The sequence below is a fragment of the Crocodylus siamensis genome, chromosome 2 (assembly GCF_052110815.1).
Source record: "Crocodylus siamensis isolate JL-2025a chromosome 2, ASM5211081v1, whole genome shotgun sequence".
NCBI classification, from domain to species: Eukaryota; Metazoa; Chordata; order Crocodylia; family Crocodylidae; genus Crocodylus; species Crocodylus siamensis.
This window is the reverse complement of record NC_143396.1, coordinates 211,580,164-211,595,795: the sequence shown is the minus strand read 5'-3', so window position 1 is coordinate 211,595,795 and position 15,632 is coordinate 211,580,164. Positions and strand designations below refer to the sequence as shown.

The 15,632-nt window shown below is 45.6% G+C and overlaps 1 protein-coding gene across 2 annotated transcripts in view; it reads right to left on the bottom strand.

The window, feature by feature from the left end:
- Window positions 1–15,632, bottom strand: part of PRR5L (proline rich 5 like) — a 113,098-nt gene that overhangs the window by 67,442 nt on the left and 30,024 nt on the right. The gene's annotated exons all lie outside the window — the stretch shown is intronic.

Below are 15,632 nucleotides of genomic sequence, written 5' to 3'. Positions count from 1 at the left end.
GGAAGATGCAGAAAAGCTTGTGCAAAGAACGGGCAAACAGTTGGACAAAGCTGGCACAGGGCCAAATGAAATCTTAGCCATGTCTAGGGTCCTAGTAGTTTCTGGAGGATAGTTTCTGGAATTGTGAATATTTCAGAATCACAGTTTTTATTTTAAAAAGTTAAAAAAAAACCCAGTATTTTAGCCCACATGGTTATGAAAAATCCTTCAAAATGTGACTTGAATGTGGCTGCAGTGATAAATACTAGTCCCTTGAGAACCTGAAACAATAGCTCTGCAGGGGGTAGACTGCCACAGATAGCTGTCAGGTGCTAACTCCAAGAACAACTGTAAGGGAGGGTCTGAGCCACGCTGCAGCAGTGGCCTAAATATCAATGTTGGTAAGTTAAATACTTGGGGAGGGGGCTTTGCCTGTTTGGGAGCAGCTAAAGAGGGTCCTTTTTATCACTTCTAAGGAAAAATAAGTACCCTCTTGCTTCTCATACTGGGAGATGCAGGGGCATCCCTTGTGACTGGCAGTCCAAGTCAGCATGAGATCACAGTGCAAGGGACTGGGCCCAAGTGGCTATTGTCACTCCGGGCTGGAGCTCTATAATCGCCTTAATCCAATATGAAAGGCTTGGAAATGGAAGACAAGAAATTTAAATTTGAGTGAAATGGGAGCCAGTAGCATAATGATGGGTGGCAGAGGGGAGCAGGAGCCCCAGGCACTGCCTAAGGGGAGCACTCACCCCCTCCGCCCCCCACCTTGCATCTTTCCTGCAGTGGCTCTGGCTCCAGCTGCAGCACAGGCAAAGAAAGGGCTAATAGGTCACTGGTAGGGGAGATGTCACCAAAAAAAAAAAAAAAGGTATTTTTTGGCCAAAAAGGAAGGTGCGTGGGTCAGATCAGTTAGCAACAGGATGATCACCTATCCCTAATTGGGTGGAATGGTCTCAAAACATGAATATGAAGTCCCAGTCCCAGGCTGAATGACTCTAGGACAGTGTTTGTCCCAGATTCCCCTGTATACAGTCAACTATCATGCCAGTAACATGTGCGGGAACCCGGCTTTCCATTCTCTGCAAGAAAACCATGGGAAACCCTGGGTTTTCCTTTGCAGGCTGCAGAGACTGCAGAGTTCCAGCCTCCAAGGGGCTGCTTGGGACTGGAGGGAGTGGGATGCAGGGGGTGCCACATGCTTGTGTGCACGTGCACACATGTATGTAGCTGAGAATACAGCCCCAGGCAGCGGTGAAAAGCAGCTCCCCCAGATGCCTGCAGGTAAGTGCCTGCAGCTGCCTACAGGTAAGGAGGGTATGGGGCAGGATTGGTGGCTGGGGCTGGGATTGCTGTCCAGCCAAGGCGGTGCATGTGGCCCAGGGCCAGGATGGAAATGCACAGCTGCAGGGCCCAGATGGGGAGTGGGACAGAGCCACGGGCAGCTCATCCAGAGAGTAGCAAGGGGGAGGCATCGTGAAAATGTGGTCACCCTAGCTAGCAAGGATCATCTTAGCAGCTTCATTTTCCCTTTGGGGGTTGGTTATAGACGAAGGATACTGCTCCTAGTGAAAACTTCTTACTGTGCACATAAAAACAATCATCTGGGCCAGGTACAGACATCATACTTTTACCGGTATAAGTGATCTGAAACCAGCTTATACCCAAAACACAAGTTTGGCACACACAGACTGGTTTAAAAATGGTGAAACCTGGCCTAAGATTTGCCTCCCCCGCCCCACCAAAAAGCAAATGTACGTTCTGCTCGCTATTGAGCTAAACTCCTCTGCTTACAGAAAACCACATAACTTGGATCAATTCTGCCTTGGCCTTTTTGAATGTCTGTTCATAGCCTTAAAGATGATTACTCTTAGCACACAGTCAAACCGCATGATACAAAACAGACTACAGTCCAACCTTTTGGACAGAGAAGTTTAATTTTCCTCAGGTCCAGTTGAAAACATTATTAAAAGATTTGAAGACTAGCAAATCAATGGTGGCAAAGGTGGTGTTGCAGACCTTCCCATAGCGAACAACTACACTTGAGCTGGCTGCAACAGAAAGTTTATTTTCTTATTTCTTGACTTTATGCCATGTGCCTTCCCCACCAATGCAACTGCTTTAGTAAGTCAGCCCTCACACACACAGATGTCCCGCTCTCATTCAGGCAGTTGTTCTAAAGACAGCAAAACCACAAGTGTTGTGACTAACAAACATGACCTTTAATTGTTTTCTTTTATTATGCATTTTCAGTTAGGTCTCAGAAAGGATCCATGTGGATGTCAATCTTCATTTCTGATGTTTCATCCAACAGGTCGTCTGAATCAGAGGCTTCCCAGAAATCACCTCTATAGACAGTGCCACAATGGAGTCCAAGAATTCAGGCAATGAATAAGAGGTCACAATTTCCAAGTATTGTTTCTAGTCCTGCCACTGATTTTCTGCATGAAGTATGGAAGTCACTTAAGATTTCAGTTTCCCCCTACTCCTACATACGTGTAATAAGACTGACTTGTACCAAAGGAGTGTTAGGAGGTGTCTTGCAAAGGGGGAAGAAAGGGGGTTTTGTATCTTCTTGTGGGATATTTTCTATTATAGCAACACTGGTGTTCAAGGCCAGGGAGCCATCATTAATGGCTGGGTATGTTTTTTCAGGCAAGGAGCATTGCAAGTCAAAATTCTGGCACACAATGAGATTTAGGAAACAAAATATAATTTCACGTGGCAAAATGCAATTTTATTATGTCTGGTGAAAAACAACCCAAATTGCAGCTATTCACTGGGCAGGGGGATTCTGAGAAAGAGTAATGCTGAAGGAGATCCAAAGTAGCCGGACTAGACAGCAAACAAGACATGCTTGTAATGTGAGAAAACAGCAAAAAGACCACTGGGACTGCAAGCTGCCTAAGCAGAAATTATGTAACAGAGTGAATAATAGTCCCTCTCTGTCTAGCTCTGGTGTAAACACTGCTGGAATACTGCCTTCAGTTCTAAGCACCCTGTTAAGAGGGAGTTCATAGAAAAGCGACCAAAAATGCTTATGGATTTGGAGATACTAACCTCTAAAGTGAAAAATTAGATCTGGCTAGGGATTACGATAAGAATCTGGAAAAGTGGGGACTGGCGCAGCAGCCCCTTCCAATCCTACATCCCTAAGCATTTGAAAGGGGTAAAAAGGCAAGGATGCAAAGGAATTATTTACAACTGCACAAGGGGATGCTGAAATTAGCCAAAAGCTTAGGAGGAGTAACATAAAAATGATGTGGCTATTAAATCAAGTACTGTAAAAATAATCCTCCTGTCTGAGTCATTTAAAATGACCACAGACTAGTAATAAGCAGTAAGGTGCAATCTAGCATTGTCTGATGGTATGCAATTAGGACTACCTCAGTGTTATACAACTTATCCAGCCCCGGGGGCTGAATAAGCGGCATGAAGCTGGTCCAGAAGTCAGATCCAGAGTACGGGGCCATGTGTCATCTGGCTTGCGGGGCTGGAATTGCTGTGGCAACCACTGCTCTTTCCACCACCAAATTTCCAGCCCTGGCCAGGTGACACAACTCTTTACTCCAGATATGGCCTGCGGGGCTCCCCATGCATCCAAATTTGACAACAGGTTGAGAGGCACCCAGGTTAATTGCTCTGGGAGCCATGGCAAATAACACTCCCACTGCTTACTATGACACATTTCCAGACCTATGAGGAGCCCTATTTAAGTAGTATAACTGGGGGAGGGGGGAAGGGGCATGAGCAGGGCACTCACCCTGAGCACCAACTTAAAGGGTGCCTAAATCACCCCTGGGTGTCTTTGTAGTAGCATATCTATGGTTGGGGGAGCAGTGGCAGGTAAGACAGTCCCCAAGAGACAGAATAATGTAAAGCGGCTAAGAACACAGACTAACATTTGTTTCCCCACGCAAGGGAATAACTGCTGACTATTCAGTGCTTTAATCTGTCCCATTTTTTAAAATAAAATCAACTTCGCGTGATTTCACTAGTCCCTCCAAATACCACGCGGTTTCCCTTCTCCCTTTCATCTTGAAGCTCCCGAGATGTTTTAGATGTTCAGGTGGGACACCGTAAACACTCATCAGTAACAGACATCGTGCAGGCAAGATCGGAGTTCTCTCGGGCTAGGATTTCACTAGGTTTGGGTGAGGAAGGGGTCTGCAGCAGGGGTGGGCAAAATATGGCCTCTGGGTTGGATTCGACCCATGAAAGGATTTTATCCTCCCTGCAGCAGGTCCCTCCCACCCAGCCCAGGCACAGGGGGTAGCCCGGGCTGTGACATGTGTGGCTGGTCCTGCCCCCCTGGGCATGTGTTGGGAAGGGGGTGGCACAGCAGCCCAATTTAGCTTCCTGGCAGCCCCCATGGCAGCATTGGTTTCCTCTATGCAGCTGCTGCTGCCAGTGTCTCCACTGCTGCTGCCAGCCCTGGCCCCCACTGCCTGGGTACCCCAATCCCTCTGCCCTGCACCTACTGGTGGGGGCACTGAGTGGAGCAGGTGAGTGGGCAGGGTCTCCAGGGAGATAGGCTTTGGACTGCTGCAGGCAAGGCACACTCGGCTAAGCAGATGGGAGGAGGTGCAAGCAGGTGGGGAGTGGCATCTGGGAGAAGGACAGGTGCGCAAGGGCCAGACGGGATCAATTGCACCCCACCCTTTCCCCCACCTGCAACAGCTCGCCAAAACTCCTTAAATGGCCCTCCAGCCCAAATAATTGCCCATTCCTGGTCTACAGCACGTATTCAGACTGTGAAACCCATTGCCACAGGAAATTGTGGAAAACATAAGGGTTAATAAAGAAGAAATTAAGTACCTGTAACAAGGATATCAAGCATTATAAAAAGTTAATGCCAACAAACTATGAAAGGAATATTAATCCTCGTATTTTGGAGTCCAACCAGTACCTAGTTTTTCAAATTGGGTTGCTATAGCTCCAACAAAAAGCAGAATAAAAACACATTATTTTGTATGTGACTGATCCCACACAGCCTTCTGCTCTCAGTCAAAGAGGATTGCATCGCACGTGTGCACGTATTCCCATTCCTCAAACAAGGCTGCTATACAACACCCAGGCTCTTCCCAGTGCCTTTCCATCCATGGCTAAGAAGAGTTTCCACAGGCCATTTTTGTTCCTTCATGTTTCTATTTAATACTTCAAAACTGGTGAAAGACACACCTCTGATGAGAGCCCAGGGGACTGTGCCCCCAGTGCAACTGAAAGCAGTCAGCAACCATTCTCCACAATCCCTGCCTGCCAGGCTAGGAACAGACATTACACATAAACCAGTTTAAGTGATCAGAAACAGGTTTAAGCCTGTAACTGCACATGTTCAGTGCATATAAACCAGTTTGAAAATGACTGAAACCAGTTTGAGATAAATCTGGTTGAATGTAGTATCAGACTTAACTGATTTGGCTCAAACCGGTTTATGCAATGTCTGTCCCAGACCCCCCTCTGTTTTAAGATAAATCAGAGTCCCCCAGCATGCTCTCTGGGCTGGGCCGGGTGCTCTGTTCCCCCCCGCTTCTAGCCTGAGTCACTGCAGGCATGTGCCTGAATTTCCTCAGTCCAGAGAGAACGTCTGTCCAGTTACAAACCAGTTCGGCCTAGCCCGGTTAGACTAACCTGCAATGATTGAATCAATTCAGGCTTTTTGAATGTCTGTCCATAGCCCCAGTGTACCTCAACTCTGCTGTAAAACGAATAACCCCAATAACAAGCGGGTTGTTTAGGCCTCTTTAAAGCAATTGGGAGTTTGGTGCTTAGCACATTATGCACCACTTGGGGCATAATGCAGTAAGCATTTTTGTCATGTAGACTGAGGCCTGTGTCATGACCCAAACTGTCTGCTGGTAACAATTTTTGCTCACTGTGTTTTATTCTTTCCTTTTAAAACTATCTATGTACAGGAAAATGGCTTTGGATCCAGCTTAAATGAGATGATTCAATTCTCCAGATGAGCAGGGTAACTGACTTAGTGGGAGTTAGATGACTCTAACTGACAAATGAATATTAAATCACCCTGTGTCATAACACCCTCATCAGTACAAATAGCCCCCAAATTACCTTTCCTTACTCTCAGTGCCATGATGTGATTTATTTGCACTTCTGTGCCTAGAGATGACTTCGACCATACAATGGCTGCTTTGCTTTTGTAGGTGGAATTGCTTGTATCTAGTCCTGAAACAGTATTTTGCAGCAACAAAAACAGTAATTCTGCCTTCGGTGCAAGTGATTTCCCCTTGTCTGAAACTCAAATTTTCTTAAGTGAAAACGATCTATGTGAAGCAAGTAATATCTGTTTGTTGAAGTTTTAGGACCAGCTGAAACAGGCAAGGATGTGTGTGTGGACTACAAGGCCATATTCACCTCTGAGCTAAACAGCACAAAATGTTCATTTAGTCCAAGACAATGATAAACAGTGTGTCATACTGGAAATGATCACAGTGTCCCCGGCTAGATTTTATTCAAACCAAGCTGGGTTAGTGACTCAAGTTCACTGGCCTTTGCACTGTCAGCAGGATGATTAGCAAGCACTTATTTCCTACCTGAAGCAGGCTTCTCCTTTGTTATCACATTGCACAGACAGCAATGCTGGCACCTCTACCCAGATACATTAGCTTTACTTCCCTGAAATGAATGGCTTTTCTGATCAGAATAAGTCAGTACAAAAAAAAAATGTAGGCAGCTAGTTCAACCCAATTATAAGAGACATTAATTCACTGGAACAAAATATTTATCAGGCCTGCAAAAAACAAAACTCTTGCCTAAACCATGGTTGCTAAGAGCAGGTCAATTCCACCAGATTTAGCAACATTAGATCCCATCTGCAGCCAAGAGAAGCTGCCGCTTCTTTATGCCCCTTATCTAAACATTGATATGCCGAGACTATATATTCACTGGCAATGGAAGTAAGCACTATAACACAGGCAGCTGAAAAGTGGAGCCATTGCAACTCTATGGTTACTAAAGACATCCATGGTTGCTGTACATTTCAGAACTGAACAGGAGTAATATTTGTACTTCCCCTCATCTGCTCTTTAGTGGTTTAATAACTCAACTTTTCTTTACCTAGGTGGGAAGCAGGTGGTGGGGTGAGGAAGGAAACCTCAGTCACTTAGGCCCTGTCTGCATGGGGAAGTTGATAAGCTGAAACACTGTGTTATAACTAGGGCTGCCTAGCTCTGTTCCTTAGTGGATATTCTACTCTGAAATAAAAGTGATATTTTTTTCAGTAAAACATATTACTTTGCAAGTAGCTGTATTCTGAGGTGACCTTTTTGATAGAGTAGTCACATGGGACATTATATTGGTGTAACAACTGTTATACAACTGTACACTATAGCGCTTCTGGTCAATTTTCCCTTTTGGCAAGCTTTTCTTCATGGAAAGGTGGAAAAGCTATCCATAGAACTCTAAAGAAATGGGTCTTAAAACTTTGTGTTTATGTGTTATTTTTCAATAAAGTTAAAGACCATATCATGAAAAATATGCGGAAAGGACAGGATAGAGTTCAGATTAAGAGAGCATTCCTTCTCAGCTAAGCATTTCCAATGACTGTTGTATTTGCACAGGGGGGATTGTTTGGTTTCTAGGGGGGGTTGGGGTTTTTTTTTTGGGGGGGGGGGTCTCTTTAGCTGTTTTTTGCCTGGAATTTCTTTGGTTTAGAGGGGGGAAATGTGGAAAGACCCCAGGAGGAGGGAGACAAGGCTGAGCTATTCAATGAGTTTTTTGCCTCAGCGTTCCTGAACAGGGCTCAAGATAAGCCTCCTAATGGATTCTTAGATGGGCACCAGAGAGACACCAGCCCACCAACTATTGACGCTGACTTGGTGAGGAGTCACTTGGATGGACTGGAGATGTTCAGGTAGCAGGCCCGGATGAGCTGCATCCGAGGGTACTGAAGGAATTGGCTGGTGTCATAGCAGAACCACTGGCACGGCTGTTTGAGCACTTGTGGCGCTCAGGTCAGGTCCCGGAGGACTGGAAACGGGCCAGCGTGGAAAGATTATGAAGGATCGTATTTGTGGGAGTCCAACAGGAAAAATAATGCAGCAGGGAAACCAGCATGGATTTGTGGCAGGTAGATCATGCCTGACCAATCTGGTTTTGTTTTATGACAGGGTCACAAAATGCTTAGACACAGGAGTTGAGGTGGATGTCATTTTCTTGCATTTTATCAAGGCCTTCAATATGGTATCTTATCCTATTCTCATAAATAAATTAAGAGGCTGTGACATAGATGTTTACATGGTCTGGCAGGTGGCAAATTAGCTTAGCGGTCATACCCAGAGAGTGGTAGTAGACAGGTTATTATTGACCTGGAAGGATGTGGATAGTGGGGTCCCACAGGCTTTGGTCCATGGGCCTGTACTCTTCAATATTTACATCAGTAACTTGGATGTGGGTGTGAAGTGTACTCTGTCCAAGTTTGTGGATGATACTAAACTGTGGGGTGAAGTGCACAGTCCGGAGGGTAGGGAACAATTGCAGCCAGACCTGGACAGGTTCGAAAAGTGGGCAGTACACAACAGGATGCAGTACAACAAGGAAAAGTGCAGAGTGCTGCACCCAGGGTGCAAAAATATCCAGCACACGTACTGGCTAGGAAGTGACCCTCTCAGCAGCACAGAAGCTGAAAGTGTTCTTGGGGTCATAGTGGACTCCAAGATAAACATGAGTTGTCAGTGTGATGAAACATGAGTTGTCAGTGTGATGAAATCATCAGCAAAGCTAAGCACACTTTATCATGCATCAGCAGATGCATGACAAACAGGTCCAGGGAGGTGATACTTCCCCTCTATGAGGCATTGGTCAGACCACAGTTAGAGTACTGCGTCCAGTTTTGGGCACTGCACTACAAGAAGGATTTGATAGATTCGAGAGGGTCCAGAGGCGGGCCACTCGTATGGTATGGGGCTTACAGGACAAGCCCTATGAGGAGACTGAGGGACCTGGACCTCTTCAGCCTCCACAAGAGAAGGCTGAGAGGTGATCTTGTGGCCACCTACAAATTCATTAGGGGGATGCAACACGGGATCAGAGATGCTCTGCTCACCAGAGTGCCTCTTGGGGTAACAAGGAACAATGGTCAAAAACTGACAGAGAGCAGATTTAGGCTAGATATCAGGAAAAGTTTCTTCACGGTAAGGATGGCCAAAATTTGGAATGGACTTCCAAGGGAGGTGGTGCTCTCCCTATGTTGGGGGTCTTTAAGGGAAGGCTGGATAGGCATCTGGCCAGGGTCATCTGACCCCAGCACTCTTTCCTGCCTAGGCAGTGGGTCGGACTCAATAATCTTTTGAGGTCCCTTCCAACCCTAGCATCTATGAATCTATGAGGGGCACACTGGCAATAACCATAAAAGCCTCTTAGAAAAACAGGTGGATACAAGGAAAGGGAGTGTTGAAGCTGCTTTAACATGGATGGTGGCAGAGTAGGGGAGGCACACCAATGACATAAGACCACCTTTGTTCCCAGCCCACACCTAAGATCTTGAAGTGGTCAGCATGTAGAAACATCAATGAATCAGGCCTAAGAGGTCCCCTGAAAGCATATGCCTGAGATGGTGCATTTCAGTTTGAGGATAAGTATGACTCTTTGGTGCACGGTGGGTCTATACAGGTGAGCAGAATCTGTATACCTAAACATGTATACCTGGGATGCAGGTGTTGTCGTGGATGTTGTCTTTCTGGACTTCAGCAAGGCCTTTGACACTGTCTCCCATCCCATCCTCATTAAAAAATTGGGCAACTGTGGCACTGATGCCTACACAGTTAGATGGATTGCAGATTGGCTGAAGGGTCGCACTCAGAGGATGGTGGTGGATGGGTCATATTCGACCTGGGGAGAAGTGGGCAGTGGAGTCCCCCAGGGCTCGGTCCTTGGGCCCGCACTGTTCAATCTCTTTATCAGTGATTTGGATGATAGGGTGAAAAGCACCCTGTTTAAATTTGCTGATAATACCAAAATTTGGGGTGAGGTGAGCACGCTAGTAGGGAGGGAAAGACTGCAGCAGGACTTGGATAGATTACAGGGGTGGGCTAGCAAAAACAGGACACATTTCAATACTGACAAGTGCAGGGTGCTGCACTTGGGCAGTAGTAACCAGCGGCACACTTATAAGATGGGAAATGCCCTTCTTGGGAGCATGGAGGCAGAAAGGGATCTTGGAGTCATTGCTGACTCCAAGATGAACATGGGCCGACAATGCGAGGTCATGGTTGGCAGGGCTAGCCGGACCTTGTCGTGCATCTACAGGTGCATCTCAAGTAGAGCCAAGGAGGTGATCCTCCCCCTCTATGCAACACTGGTCAGACCACAGCTGGAGTACTGCGTCCAGTTCTGGGCGCCAACATTGAACAACATTGAAAGGGTCCAGAGGAGGGCCACCCGCATGATCCGGGGACAACAGGGCAGGCCCTACAATGAGAGCCTGTGGGACCTGAACCTGTTCAGCCTTCACAAGAGAAGGCTGAGGAGGTACCTGATGGCCTTCTATAAACTCACTAGGGGGGACCAGAAGGGTTTGGGAGAGACCTTGTTTCCCCTAGCACCCCTTGGCATAACAAGGAATAATGGCCACAAGTTGTTGGAGAGTAGGTTTAGATTAGATATCCATAAGAACTACTTCACAGTTAGGGCGGCTAGGATCTGGAACCAACTTCCAAGGGAAGTGGTGCTGGCTCCTACCCTGGGGGTCTTTAAGAGGAGGCTTGATGCCTACCTAGCTGGGATCATTTGAGCCCAGTTTTTTCTCCTGCCCTGGCGGGGGGTCGGACTTGAAGATCTACAAGGTCCCTCCTGACCCTACTTCTATGATTCTATGATTCTATGATGATTCTATGTAATTCAGCCTGTGATTGACCAAGATTTTTAATTAATTAGGGAGCACTCCTTCTTTATGCAAACTGTTTTCATGGGGATGCATGTGTTGTTTGAGCAACCGTATAAATGTGCCGTCTTTTAGGAGAGTCAGTGTGAATGTGCTGATACTACTTGTGGAATCTGTGTCTGGGAGCATGTCTTTGTGTTGGAGGACTTAGTCATCTAACTACCATCATAGACTAATACAGTGATTTTTGTCACGCCTCCAAATCTGCACTAGTGACTAATATTTCAAACCATGAACACCCAACAGAAATAGTCTCTTAGAATTATTGTTTAAAACTCTCCAAAATGACCATTTCTCCATAGGAACTACTTACTGCCAAGCAAATCTGACATTTTCAGTCACTTGTAAGGGAAATCCAAGAAACACTTTAATTTTTAATACCAGCCAAACTTAAAACAGACAAGTTATTAATGTTCTTCTCAGGCTTGGAAGAAAAACAACAAAAGAAAATGAAAAACAAAACAAAACACTTTTCTGGTGTACCCAAATGTGAAGTCAGAGGGCAAATGGAATTGGCAGAGAAAATGTCACGCAAGATAAAATAGTAATTTATACTAGATTATCATTCATAACATTTAGAGATTAATGCAACCAGGCCCTAAGAACATGTACTCCTCACTGCCTCCAATCAGAGGTGTAACCAGTAAGGTCAGGACTGACTTTTTTCTCTCTAAGGTAAACCATTACTTCTTAGCATGCCACAGAAAAGTGATGAAAATATTGTAACCCCTAAGCGACTGCTCTGCTTAAAAATGAGTTGCCTGTCTATTGTAGATGTCTGTCAGGCAACCTTAATTAGTCATCCATATCCTTCTCATTTTAAAAGTCTTCGAGGTAACTGAAAGCCCAAGTTTCTTTTAATCTTTTATGCTTCCGACTAAACATGTACATTAATGGTGGTTCTCACAACAGGATTGAGATCTCACGAGGGTGGGTACTTTCCAAACATAAGAAAGAGATAATCATTTCCCTGAAGGGCTTACAATCTGCAGAGACGAAGTGCAGAGGCTATGTATCTAACATTTTTATCTGGTAAAGTATGCAAATTCACCAGCTACGGTATTGGCATGGCTTTGTTACATAAATGCAGAGCCATCCCTAGGGGTGTGCAGGGTCTATGCAAGGCTGTGGGGGTCATGAATGGCTGGAGCACAGCGGCCATGGCAGGGCCTGTAATGGCCCTCTCTGCAGGGCCCCCCAAAGCATGGGGCCCAGGGTGGTCGCCCCGATTCGCCCCATGTTAGGATGGCCCTACATACATGTATTGGATACTTAGAGGAGAAACTACTAAGTGTGTGTTAAATATTGCTCACTCTGAGTCCACACTCTTTTTAGTAAGTGCTTTAATATTGTTGCATATTTTAACCCAAACTTCAGTACAAACTGTTAAACTCATGCTCACAAAACTGTGGCCTCTAGTCAGACATTATTGTGCCAGAGAGAACAGCTTTGATACACCCTACTAATAGTCTAGAAGTACCTAATTTTTCCAGCCTACATAAATAAACTTACGTTGGTACTTCATATGCCATCAACATGAGCTCTCTGTCCTGTACTATGGACCAAGTAGGACCTGAGGAAGAAGATGTCCTGAATCTCCCTCCGTTGTTTTGGTACCATACTCCTACCATAAGTGTATATTCTTGATCAGACTAAAAGCCAGACAGGTTTTTGACTCTGCAGTGGATAATTTTGTTCTCTGGTACTACTGTAAATCGTATCTTTTCTGATTTATTTACTGGTTTAGTTCTCCTATTCTTGAAGTGGGGATAAATTTATTACTGTAATCCCTGAATCTTGCCTATTTACTCAAGTTTGTGTACTAGGGTTCAATTTAGAATTAATAAATACCCATTTGTTTTCAGCCCAATTATCTTCTGCTGTAACACTGTTACTTGTTCCTATGAAGAACACCTTACAACTGGTGCTTTTGTCATCCTGCTATGCACAGTTTGCTTGGGCTTGCATCTTTTTTCCAGATACGAGGCACTACTATTTATTTAGTATGTTGTTTTCTACATAAGGATCTGTTTTCTGGGGCCTCTGACTGAATTATGCATATTTATCTACCACAGCTCTCCAAGTCTCCATGCAGTATTTTGGATTCACTATCATGTCACAGCGGTGTCAGAGCAGTGTCCATACTCCATCTTCCATGATCTTCAGTCTGAACCTGGGGACTGCAGGGTCTAGCAATTGTTTGCTTTTTTTTGTTTAATTTTCACAATTAGCCCCCTCAGCTTGAGTTAACCCAAAATCATTTAAATTATAAGGGCTAGGGACAAATATTCAAAAAGCCTGAGCTTGAACTGATTCAATCTTGCAGATTAGTCTAACCTGGCTAGGCTAAATCACCTTGTAACTGTACAGACATCCCAGACATGCAGGCACATGCTTGCCATGGCTCAGGCTAGAAGCCAGGGGGCAGTGGAGCAGCCCTCCCTTCCCTTCCACAGAGCTGAGCTGTGGGGGTGTGGCCAGGCCCCAAAAGGATTGGGGAGGGGTTCTTCCCACTTGATAACAGAGCATTTATCAGCTCTGCTATCAGCATTTATCATTACATCAGAAAACAAACAGTCTCTCTCATTAGTTTAAGCTCTTCTTAAACAAAGAAGGAATGGAGGGAAATTACCAGCTGAGATGTTAATTAGCTCCAAAAAGACCTAAGCCAGTGGCATACCAATGGGGAGGGGGGGCCCTCGGGCACCAGCCTGGAGAGGGGCACTGGCTGGAAAGGCGGCAGCACCTCCCGCGTTTGGTGTGTAGTCCGCCCACCCAGTGGATTGTAATTTCCTTTAGCTGTTCTGGCTGGAAATTCTGGCCGCTGCCCCTCCCCCCGCATCTGGTGTGCCACGCTGTTATTTTTGCCGTGGAAGTGCCATGGGATGGGAGAGGGGACCCTGCACAGGCTGATTTGCCCTGGGTCCCACACCCTGCTTGGGTTGTCCTGGGATGAGGGGAGGACACAAATGCAAGCATTGGCTCCTGGGCACCAGAGACCCATGGTACGCCGCTGCCCTAAGCCAACACTGCTGTCTGCCACAGCACAGACCGTAGCCAGCTACCTGATGCTGAGGTGTCTGTGCAAGGCAGAGGGGATGGGGGATCCCTGCTTAGCAGGGAGTGGTGAGGGGAGGAGGAAAGCCAGGCAGACTCTGCTGTGCCCGCAAGTCTCTGCCAGAGCTGCAGGCAGGGAGCAAAGGGGAGGGCCCAGCCCTGCTGTGGAGCAGAGAGCCCCGCCCAGCCCAGACAGCATGCTGGGAGGCTGGGGGACTCTGGTTTATCTTAAACCAGCAAGGGGTCTGGGACAGACGTTGTATAAACCAGTTCGAGCCAAATCAGTTAAATCTGATACTACATTCAACCAGGTTTATCTCAAACCGGTTTCAGCCATTTTCAAACTGGTTCATGTGCACTGAACATCTGCTCTGTTACAGGTTTAAACCAGTTTCTGATCACTTAAACCAGTCTGCCTCTAGCCTAAGTGTTTCAAAACCAGGTGTTACCAGGAAATGGGCTGCTGTCCAGTTGTCTTCCTTTTTGCTGGCACCATCACTTCCAGATACAGCGCATCCCTATTTAAATCTTACCCAGTCCTCCATAACTCTCCAGAGAGTTAAAGTATGGGTGTGGTATTTCCTTAGTTCATTTTACTCTTGGTACTATGTGTGGTTCAGCAATCACTTGGAGCCAAAGTCTGACAGAGTTCTACTTCCTTCAGCATCTAATTTCTTGCTAATCAGCACTGTTTAACCAAAGCCATTACATAATAATAGCAAATGATTCCTAGAACCTCTTAAAAGTGCAGTTCCCCACAGACATCACAGTAATGTGTAGTCTTTTGCTACCTAATATTGCATGCTTTTTGAGTTCAGTATGCACAAGAACTGGCCACATCAGCACACTAGGGTATTTATTTTCAGATGTTTGTGTCTCTGTATTTCTCAACTGCAAAGTCTAACAGAAGCATGGATATGTACCATTGCACTAGCTTTAATTTAGCTAGCACGTATTACTGAAAATGTAGCAGCATGGGTTAGTGATCCAAGTACATCCTCAGGTCCCCTAGCAGGCTTGCCTTTGGGTTATTAGACAAGAGAAGCACCTTTGCTGTCGGCACCTTTGCACCTTCACTGCTTTTCCTATAAGTACTAAAGCCACTGATCTACACTATACTTACACTTTCACTACAGTCAGCGTGAGTACATCTTCTCCCATTTCTCCAGCTTCGTTTTCTCTGGTTTGAGAAACACACACCCCCTCACATTTCCCTACAAAGTTTGCATTGCAAAGCTCAGACCGTTTAGAACTATCTGCAAGGCGCCAAATGCCAGCCAGGCTTTTTATTACTCCTGTTTATTTAAATTTAGCTTAGAGAAAATGGGCCAGTTCCTGAATTTTACTACACGCTGGGCTCTTAAGGCATAAACTCCCTGCTAGCTATTATGCTATTTTATAATACTGATTTATATCGGCCTTCCCCCCCACCCTCCCCCACATCAGAAGCAACCAAAACATCTTCCTGTAACTTTTCTTATGCATAGAAAAAGCATACACAAGCACAATAGCAGAGAGGCAAGCATGGAAAATTCCAGCCCACAAAGGAGACTCTTTAAAATAGTTAGGAGAAAATAAAAATGGGTCTTTGACCAACAAGAAAAAACATTTTTACTACCTTAAGGACAGGTTTTCTACTGGCAAAACTTCCATTACATAGTTGTGTAGACAGGGAATAAAAGCATGTAAATACATA